The sequence below is a fragment of the Emydura macquarii genome, unplaced genomic scaffold (assembly GCF_026122565.2).
Source record: "Emydura macquarii macquarii isolate MOO-44397 ecotype Brisbane River unplaced genomic scaffold, CSIRO-AGI_Emac_v2 contig_3470, whole genome shotgun sequence".
NCBI classification, from domain to species: domain Eukaryota; kingdom Metazoa; phylum Chordata; order Testudines; family Chelidae; genus Emydura; species Emydura macquarii.
Window position 1 is genome coordinate 1,935,341 of NW_027133607.1, and position 10,674 is coordinate 1,946,014.

A 10,674-nucleotide genomic window follows, 5' to 3' on the forward strand; every position below is an offset into this window, starting at 1 on the left:
CCTACTGCTCTCTGGCTCTGGGCCCAGAGCTCAGAGTTAAAGGGGCCTTGGGCTGGCTGTTTGTGTGTGTGTGTGTGTGTGTGGGAGGGGTGACCATGGTGCCCCCCGACCACGGGGCCCTGGGTGGTCATCCACCTGTGAGGCTGGCTCTGACCCCCCAAAAAGTGATGATCCCCCCATACCATGCCACCCTCATTTCTGCACTAGTGGCACTGCCTTCAGAGCTGGGTGCCTGGCCAGCAGCTGTCACTGTCTGACTGTCCAATTCTGAAGGCAGTGCAGAAGTAAGGGTGGCAATACTGCTACCCCCCACACGGGGGATTTCACACGGGAGACCAGATTTTATGGTCCATAATGCGTTTTTCATGGCCGTGAATTTGGTAGGCCCTATTCAGACCTATGGGAGTGGAATCTCCAGGAGGTTCAGCTAGTGGAGTTTCCTGGCAAGTTCCACAGCCCCTTTAAGCCCTATCTCTCTCTATTCTGTAGGATCAGCTGAACGCAAGGGATGTCCATGCACAGATCCCTTGTCTACCAGTTGCTGCCTGGCTTCCCTTTGCTCTTATAGGAGCCATTCTATTAAGGGCTTCCCCAACTGTGATTGTCTCAGAACTCCCTCTATAGCGGGAAGGTTTGAGTCAGCAGCATAAGTTGCTGCAGCAACCTCCACTGGCTTCCCCCATGAGTTGGTAGGGAGAATCAGGGTTACCCACTTGCTCTCACCAAATCCAAGGAACTGGAACCTTTTGAAGGAGAGAGAGGTAGATGTGGCAGCAATTTCCCCCCCCTTCCACTCCCTTCCTTCCTTAATTTGCTGACAGAAACTCACTTGGTGCAGGAGAATTAGGGAGACGGAGTTCAACAAGAAGGCTAACATTTGCAAACGTGGGAGACTAAAATGATTCCTCTGCCTGAGATGTTTCTGTAAGGCCCTTTCCCAGCGTATCTAAGAACTGAATCTCCCTGGTTCCTCAGGATCAGACAAAACATGTTGGAAAACTCTGGCCTTACGTTCCTTCTTGAAGGTTGAGGAGGAGAGCAGAGAAGCGATGGTGCACTGATTCAAACACAGGGCTGGATTCTCAACCCTGAGCAAGCTCTGCTCAGGAACAGCGATACAAGAAGCCAGTTACAACTCTGATCTAGTGCTTGCCAGCCCTGGTTGGAGTTACAGCAGGCTTTGAGTTGCTCTGACTTACCCCACAAGTACAAATCCTTAAGAGACCTTACACCAGTGGAGTATTGGTAAAGTGTGGATCTGCCCTGCTATGCCTCTGCTCCTTCCTTTCCCCCAAAATGCTCCCTCTGGATTGAGAAAGAGAGACAACTCGTGGCAGCCTGACACCAACAGAGAATTCCCCTATGAAAGGAGAACTTTCCACTGACCATTTCCAACTGGAATATCTACTTTGTGAAATTTCAGCAGTACAAAGGGAATGCAATAGTCCAGAAAATCTGGTCCATAAACCTATGAAAAAGATTTAAAAATGAAACTAGGGAAATAAATGAGGGCTTGGAAAGGTAGGAGGAGGTAGCAGATGGAACTGCCAAGGTGACATACATAGAGCCAATGATATCCACTACCCTGCTCTTTGATTGCCCACTACCTACCTGAATGTTTGGGTGGATCTCCATCGGTTGTTGTAGGAAAGAAAGACAATTATCCATTGACACTAACTATAATTCCGCCAAGCTACTGCCTGAGTTATAGCCACTGCTATTCTCATTTTTGTCATTCGACTGTTAAACAGAAATTCAGTGTGGGACTTCTTTCTCTCCTCGTCAACTGCAATACAAGTTGTTTGATATTAGGTGGATGCAGGTGACACCACCTGCTGTACATTTTAGTTAACTGTTCAAAAAGCTTTTGGTCTTTGTCCTTTAAACACCTCGTCCCTCCATGAGGTCAGAGATCCGGTCCGTGGAAAAGAGGGTGGGGGAAGTTATGTGTTAATATATTTATAGTTTCTTACTGGGATAATTTAAAAGACATGATAGTCTGCAGAAACATTGAATTTAATGAGAAAAGAGAGACATTGGAAAAAAGGAAGATGGGCCTATGGAGATAGAGTTATTGAAGATTAGGTCATTGTGTGTTACTTAAAGTAGTTGAGTTTTTTTTAGGTCAAAGTTCGATAAAATAATGATTGCAATAACATCAGCACATTAAAAAAAAAGAGACAAGAAACATGGAATTTCTGCTCTCTTAAAAGAACAAAAAAGGCTTCTGAGGAAAGCTCCATCTCATAAGTACGTGACTCGGAGAGGGAAAATAAATTCCCCTCTATGACTGAGTTAATCATTCCTCTTGGTGCATCAGTTTCAATCCATGTAGCATTCCTCCATTTTCCTTTCCTAGGTTTCAGAATGCTTTTAAGTGATCTAAGAAAATCAATGTATATTGACAAGCTCTGTAATTACATTTACAAGCCAGAACTCTTAACCCTCTGCCACTTATTTAAGTGATTACATGCCTTCTAACCTGTTTTGCTAATGATCACCAATGTGCGGATCTAAACAAAAAAAAACCAAAAACCCTCCAATCATATTTGCTAAACAGTTGTTTGCATTGCTGCAAAGAGACATTGCCTCCTGGTACTGATACACAGTGATATCTTGAAGGAGAAGCTCATGAGTTTTAATGAAAGATTTTAAAATGGGAATTAGGTGCCTAATTTCTATTGTGTCCACTGGTGTCCCCTTCCCTTTTGTGCCTTTGAAAATCCTCCTACCTCTCTAACAATTGTGATTTTTCATCTATTGCTATGATAGGGCCAGATTCTGCTCTCAATTACACCACTATAAATCTGGAGTATCTGCCCCAATGTATCTAAAGTCTTTGAAATGTACCCAGAATAGCTCAGGAACAGATAGGAGAAACTGATAAGGAGAAAGAAGACAGAGCAAAACAAAGAGAAAATCCCAGATAGATCATGTCCAGTTTTGCCTGAGAGACAATTTTAGTGCTAGCCTTAATTTGTGTACTTGAGGCTTGAATGCCATTGTGATGAGAGCATTGGGAATACCCATAGACAAACAGATAAAGTTACTGATGGGTACATTAATTTAGAGAGAAGAAGAACCTGCCTCTTCCTTTCTGTCTTTGAATGTTGACCCATTTTTAGCATTAAACTGAAACTAAACATCTCTCTCTCTCTCTCTCTTTCTAGTTTTTAGGTCTGTAAGTGTTCTAGGGTTCACCCTGCATCCCCAATTTCCATGTTCCAGCTGTGGCCAGACTTGGAAATGCCTAAATGCAACAGATGTTCTTTTCGGTTGCATTTCTAGACACACATGGTGGGTGGAAGTGCTGGAAATTTCACAAGACTGCTTGTTCTCATGAGATTTTCAGCTCACTTTTACAGGCTCAAGAGGTCTTTGTAGTGTGGATTAGCACCCAAATCTCTGGCTGCTATTTGTACTTTTCAGTGGCAATAAATCCACATGCTCTCACACCAGTACAGAGTTAATGCTCATTTATTAGCAAAGCTCCAACCATTTGCTCCACAACTTGTGCACTATTCTAAGTTTCAATAAGACTAGGTTCTCTGATTACTATTAAGTAGCCTTAAAGGAACACATCACTGCCCTTTTCTGAGCTGATCTCAAACTCCAAACTTTAAGTAATGGAAATGCACTTAAGGCCTTTTCTGGCATGTTGCTGAGTGCTTTCAACTTGCAGTGAGTGAAAGGATTAGGACCTTACAACAATTCGTCAAAAGAAGCACAAATGTACTTAATACCTGGTAACATCTGCTACCTAGTAACAATTGCTGTACTACCTAGCAACATCGTCAAATGCACTTATTACCTCCTGACTCCACCTGCCTAACAATATCTATTTAGTTCACACACTATCTATTTCACCTGCTACAAATGAAGCTGTTATCCAGTCAGAAAAACAAATGATTATGCATCTGTGATCGCTAGGTTTTTCTTTGCGCTTTGGATTTATGATTTGCACATTTTAAAAGGAGAGGGGAAAGCATATTTTTTATATTTGTTGGTTACATCCATACAGGATTCCACATAACCACCAAACTTTGGGGAGCATGGGGGATGGGGTGGGGGTGTGTGGAGGAGGGCACCTGAAAGCTTTCTTTAAGAAATAACTATCAAGGGCTAATTATGGCTCATAGTTTCCCCTGGTTACACTGGCAGTAATCCACATGTGAGTACATTATATGAGCAGGTGAAAGAAATAAAATGTGAAGTGTTTTGTAGTTCTGAGTCCTGCAAGCATGATTCTCTGTGTCTTTATATATTTAGCACTTCTAGTAGTCATTTCAGTGATATTGAAGCAGGGAGCAGAATCTACCCCTGCAGTAAAAATCCATAAAAGGAAAGGTTATAAAAAGGTAAGGATTTTGCAGTTGAGCTCCCACTGTCTCAGAAATAAGTGACTCTTCCATTCCCAGGTTCAAATAGCTGGATGGTATAAGGGGAACATTGGTGGTACAGCTGGCCCTGATGTTTCAATGCATTACAGGCAGGAACAACTGGGAATGATGAGGAGAGACCAGAAAAGACTTAATTCAGAAAGTTTTGCCATTCACTTCAGTGAAAGCAGGATTTAATCCCAAATATACAATTACAGCCCTCCACTGAAGTAATTCACAAGGTGAGAATTTTGCCTATTGTTTTTAAGTGCTCTAGCATTGCCCTGGGCCTAATCTGTCCTTTATCTGTTTTTCTTGTTTCTTTTCTCTGCCTCCCAGCCTGTGCTGTGAAACATCCACCTCTAGCGCTTGCTGGAAAATGAGAATTCTGGTTCATGGAAAATTGAGGTTTTGAAATTTGTTTTCATTCTGTATTGGGATGAAACCAACACCTTTCAATGTTTCTGATAGAGAGACCAAGGCTCTCCAAAACAGCCGATATCCAAGTGGTTGATCCCTGCCTCAATGTGCATCTTCCACATCCCAGATGAGGGCCCTAATGACTGGACTGGCCGGTGTTCTAGGAGGGTCTCTCTCAACATGTTTTCTTAGGAAGTTTTTGTATTGACAAATCAACATTTTCTGAGGAAAAAACCATTTTGCCAAAAAAATTCCCAACCAGCTCCCAAACTGCCTCAGTATCTCTGTCAGGCTGAAGGCAAGACTGGGAGTTGACTCACTTGGCTGGTCTTCGAGAGGGATTATTTCTTCCTCCAGGTAGGGAGCTGGGAGACTCAGAAGGCCAGATTCTCCATTGTCCTGCACTGTTGATAGCGGTACAAAGTAGGGTTGATTTAAATTTTCAAATTTTGATTTTTCAAATTTTTTTTTAAATCAAATTCTAATTGATGGGAGAAATGCCACCTCAGAAATGTAAGTGAAAATGTTCAAGTAAGTGTTTTTTGTCAGTTTCTGACCAGCTCTACCACTGGCTGATTTATTTTAATTTAAACAAAAATTCAACAATTTGAAAAAGCCAGTGGGGGGGGAAAAAAAAAAAATCTCAACATTTTACTTGTGAAGTCAGTTCAAATTGGGTGTCAGGTCACAACACTAGCACTTTAGACCTACTTTGCACTGGTATGGATGACTGCATAGAGTGCAGGGCCGGAATGAGTTAAAGCTAAGGGCCTCATGCTCCACGCTCTTCTTTGGGTAGGGTGAGGGGATAGGAGTCTTCTCCAGTACAATCTTCAGGCCTGGAGGGATCTACTAGCTACTCTGTGAGGTAGAAAGTGTTCATCCTCCTTTAGCTCCTGTGTTGCACTGTTCTGCTGGATCCCTGTTGGGGAGCAAACTCCTTTGGGAGGACGTGGTGTAGCAGGCATCACAATGCAGTCTACTGAGACATTATCATCTCCAATCATTGTGGACTATACCACTACCCTATCCTCTGAGGCCTCGCACTGGGTGTTCCCCCACCTCCCATCATCCTTCCGAGCTCCACTGCCAACTCCTTCCTGTCTAGGCTTCCCCATAGGCTGTTTCTTCATATCCATCATCTCCTCCTGGCTGAGTCTCCATCCTACTGTGTCTTGCCACACCCTCCTGTTTGAGCTCCCTCAATGTCCCTTCTTTCTCTGTGTAATACGTCTGCGTGCGCACGCACACACACATGGAAAACATATTACTTCACGGTGTTTGTGCGGGGCTTCTACCCACTTTCCTTGCCTCCAGCATGCATCGCCCACTTATTTCCAAATCAATTTGGCTCATTCAGCCCCTTTTTGCATGGATTAAAGATGGGCCTGAGCTGAAATATTGGATAGGATCCTCTCTGGATTTTGGGAAAGTTCTGATGCAGATCTGAATGATTTAATTTTGCCCTGCCGACGGTGGGGATATTTCGAGGTAATTCTAGATCCAAACACCCTCGTCAGGGTTCTCTTCTACTAAAGGGATCCAGTCATGTCATGCTGCACCAACACAAACCTGGAATAACATAGTGCTGCATCAGGCTCATAGCTTGTTAAGAACAATTGCTTTCACAAATTGGATTCCCCATTTTGTTATCTTATGTTGTGCCTATCACAAAAAGGTACCTGTGCACTGAACCAACCTATTGCACCCAGGAAAAAAAATGGGATGGCTTTTATCAAACTTCAAAGTCAGATCAGCAAAGAACTTCCTTTTGCACAGGCAGTAAATATTCTTGCCTCCTTTGGTATGGAAATCATCTTCACAAACTATGCCATCAATATTCATCCCATATCACACCAATTAACAAACTGTGAATAAAGCAGGAACTAAACATGAATGCATAAAGGACCATAAGCATCTAGGTAACTGTTAATAAGTATATGTTTGAAGTAATCACACACAAATTAAATTTTAAATGTGCTTTCCTTCCAGAAAGATATCTTAATGCTAACTAAACAATTTAATACATATTAGATTTTTTTTAAAAGCTGAAATTGTTTTTAAAAGCTGCCTTGAAATGATTGTGCTTGTTACTTAAGTTATCAGTAAGAAATTGCTTGATTTTATTAGCATTATGCTCTCCATTTAAAATAATGCCTTAAACACCCTTTAAAACACTTTATTTAATCAAATAAAAAAGACGCTTTTGATATTACAGAGTTTCTCTTCTGCTTAGATAGCACTGTGAAAGGAAAAAAGCATTAGAATTTCTAAACAAATGTTAAATCCTTCCAAAAGTTGCTTACCTGTGCTATTTCATTGTATTTTCATTTCACAATAGAATCTTCTTTGGCATTAGAAAGTGAAAGCACTGAAATAGCATGGAAAGCAATTTCTTGCAGTGTCACTTCAGATCCTTAAGGAAAGTTCTGATCTAGGCTGGGTACCTTTAAGAATGATCATTTTCTGTTATGAGAAGGTCAGCCAGCCTATATTGAGGTCACAATTTTCCAGAATTCTACCTGATCCCTACCAAGGTTCACATTTTTAACAGTGCCAAGGCTGGCTGTGCTGCGGTTTGTGTTCGATTACGTCATGGAGCATTGCCTTCCAAGAACAAGATCTTATATAATGTGACATTAAGCACATATACATTCATTTCTAACAGTGGTTTACCACAGACTTTATGATAATTAGTAAAGTAACTCGTGCTTAATGTAATTCACATTTAAGCAAAATATCGGGCCTGATTCCGACTTTGTTTACACTGACTCAGCGCTGCTAACTCTGGCAATTTTATTACAAGTCTTGCGGTCTTTGATTTCTTTCTTAAAGGGCTAGCTGCTTGAATCAAGGGCTTGCATGAGAGTCTCAGAAACCAGAAGGCAAATAATGCCCCCCCCCCCCCCCAACCCCACCTTAAAAAAAATCCCCAACCAACTGCCACACTCCCAAAACACACAGTTTTTTTTTTTTTAAAGATTGTTTTTTGGGGATCTGACTCATGATTTCTGAATGCTTGGGGTTGGCCACGTTGACTGGTTTGCACCATGGACTTGGATAGAATTATTCTTGATTTGCACTAGGATTGTCAACATGGTATTTTAAAAATACAAGACAGACCTCTGATGTCCCCAGTCTTGATTTGAGCCTCTGAGGGCAGGTCCTTCTCCGTACCTGTCATTCCTAAGAGTTCACCTCTCTCCAGCTCTAGGCACTGCAGAGAGCCCAGGGCCTCAGATACTTGACCGGGCAGCCACTGCCACTCCTGTTCAGGTTCTATGTGGATGCCAGGAGCTGAGTGGGAGGCTGTAGTTGCTGGTCTCTGCCTGTTGCAGCTCTGTGGGGCAGAGGTTGAAATAAGGGGTGTGTCGACTGGAGGAAGGAAGGGCATTATTTCAGATTTCGGGGCGGGCGGGGGCAGGAGGTTGGGGGGCACTTTCAGCAGGGGTCTAGAGATGGAGGGGTGGCCAGGCCAAATTTGAGCAGCATTGCAACCCCGTGTACCAGGTCAAGTTGCCAACCTGTAGCACTTTGCAAAGTGAAATGCCAAAGCACTTGTCAGATCACTTCGGTCCACTCTGGCAGCACTATACCTCTGGTTGAGATGCAGGACAAAAGGCATCTCATACTGATTTAGTACAGGACAAGACCTTTTATTTAAAATAGTTACATCCCTTATAGTAGAGGACTATTGGCAAGTCTAATTTACATGGTAAGCCAATGTACTTAAGATCAGAATCAGGCCCACCTGCTCCATTGCAGCTTTATCTATCAGCCTTGGATAGAGTGACCAGATAGCAAGTATGAAAAATCCAACATGGGGTTGGGGTAATAGGCACCTATATAAGAAAAAGCCCCCAATATTGGGACTGGCCCTATAAAATTGGGACATCTGGTCACCTTAGCTTTGGAAGGTATAGATGTGGAGGAGATACCCCTCTCAAAATGGCCTACAACTCCAATTGTTTGCAAAGGGACTGAGGCTACAGGCTGCCCTTAGCAAACATGGCCACCAACTCTGTTCGCTTGTTACCTAAAATACTGTTCCCCTTCTCTTGACAGCATAAGGAACCACTATTTTCACCGAGGGCAGCTTGGCTTCACTCCCATAGGGAACACTGGGAAGTGGAGGCCATTTTGAAAGAGAATAACCTCGTCCCTGGAGAATGACGGGAGATGATGACTATTTTGTAAGAGGGCATAGTTTCATGGAATTCTCCTGAAGTAGAGCACTTTTTTTTTCTTCATCGTCCACTGCCGGAGAAGAATTACAGCAAAAAATAACTTATTCCTACATTCCTCCCCTCCCTCCAAAACTACCTCTTGTACTATATCTACTCAACAGGAGGAAGGAGTGAAGTATGTGAACAGATGCAAGGAAATGCAGGGAACAGGAGAAGGAAACTGGGATTAATGTGAGCAGGTGAATGTGGGGAGGAAGGATTGAGAAGGAATTTTATGGTGGGAGGTGTGAAAGGAAATGTGGAGGGCACAGTGGTGAGAGGCTGGTTGTTTTGCATTGCTGTGATGAAGCAAAGCAGCTATACATTCAATTTATCAGAGTAGTATGTGCTTGCTGGTTTGTAATGGTGAATCTAACCACAAAATTGAAAATAAAAAAATATTGGAAGATTGACCCTTTATATCTCCAAATCATTAGAAACATCAATTGATAAGTTTCTTGCTTAGTAGTTCATGGATGAAAGTTTTAATGTAAAAAAGAAAAAACCCAAGATCAAATCAAGGATATTCCTGGCCAAAAACTACATGAAGATGGAGTAAGATTATATATCAGGAATTTAGGGAAAATATATTAGAGATGCTGTAATTATCTCAAATCAAGCATCTTTGGCTGTGGTGCACAACTTAAGTGATTAAGTCTAACTCAAGCTATTGAGCTCAAACATGAGGGTAACCAGGTGAAACTTAATGGCTTGTGATGTACAGGAGGTCAGACAAGATGATCTAAAATGGCCTTCAACTCTATGAAATCGTATATCAAGGAAATTCAGAGTTAAGGTTCAATTTGAGAGAGACCCCAACCTGGTAACCAAGCCAAGATAATGTAGCTTAGATTAACTAGGCCCAAACCAGAGCTCACATCTAAATCTTCCTCTCTCCTTCTTTGCCACAAATCTGACCTCTGCAGAGGATTGGATTAAAGAGAACCTACATTCAAACCACAGCTGGCTTTGAGTTTGCAAAGGAACCCCCAAAGGGCGAGGGTTGTTTCAACTTCTCTACCCTAGCCTACACACTAATCTCAACCCACCTTCCTTGTTTCCCCTCTCCAACCCAACTCTAACCCTCACCCATTCTAAGAAGGTTTAATAAAAGGGTGGTGGAGCATATCATTTCTAGAGCAGATGGCAGAAATGTCATGGGGAGGGGACCTTGCCAGTTCCTGTGTCACCCACTCCCCTGTCTCTCTTCCAGCTTGTTAGAATTGCAGTGGGGGGAAAAACGCCTCCCACACACAAAGAGGGATTTCTCCACCCTTCAGGACTCCTTCCCTGTCAGCCTTGCAAGAGGGGATTATTAGAGCAAGAACTCATGCAAACAAAAATCAACAAAATAAAGCTATAAAAAGACAACACTAAACAAAGTGAAAAAGAAGGCGGGGAGGCTAAATAACCCATTGTCCAAAAGAGAAATGAAAATGGATAAAATCACAACACCGGCAAGGAATAAAAACCTCAGGCAGGGAGGTGGTTACAAGCTAAGACCTTGACGAACAATAAAGTCTATAAATACATATATAATTTCACCATTTACTCTTAGCTCTTTTCTCTTTCAAATTGTTCTTGGGAATCTGTGCAAGATAGAACCCTACTGAGTCTCTCTGGCAAGTGCTAATAGCTTAAAAATTCAT

At 42.4% G+C, this 10,674-nt stretch overlaps 1 long non-coding RNA gene across 1 annotated transcript; it reads left to right on the top strand.

Moving 5' to 3' along the window:
- Window positions 1-4,263: 4,263 nt before the first annotated feature.
- Window positions 4,264-9,555, top strand: LOC137144537 (uncharacterized). The gene is made up of 3 exons (XR_010917421.1): window positions 4,264-4,358; window positions 4,490-4,621; window positions 8,865-9,555. It is a non-coding gene; the product is annotated as an uncharacterized lncRNA (long non-coding RNA).
- The last annotated feature ends 1,119 nt before the right edge of the window (window positions 9,556-10,674 follow it).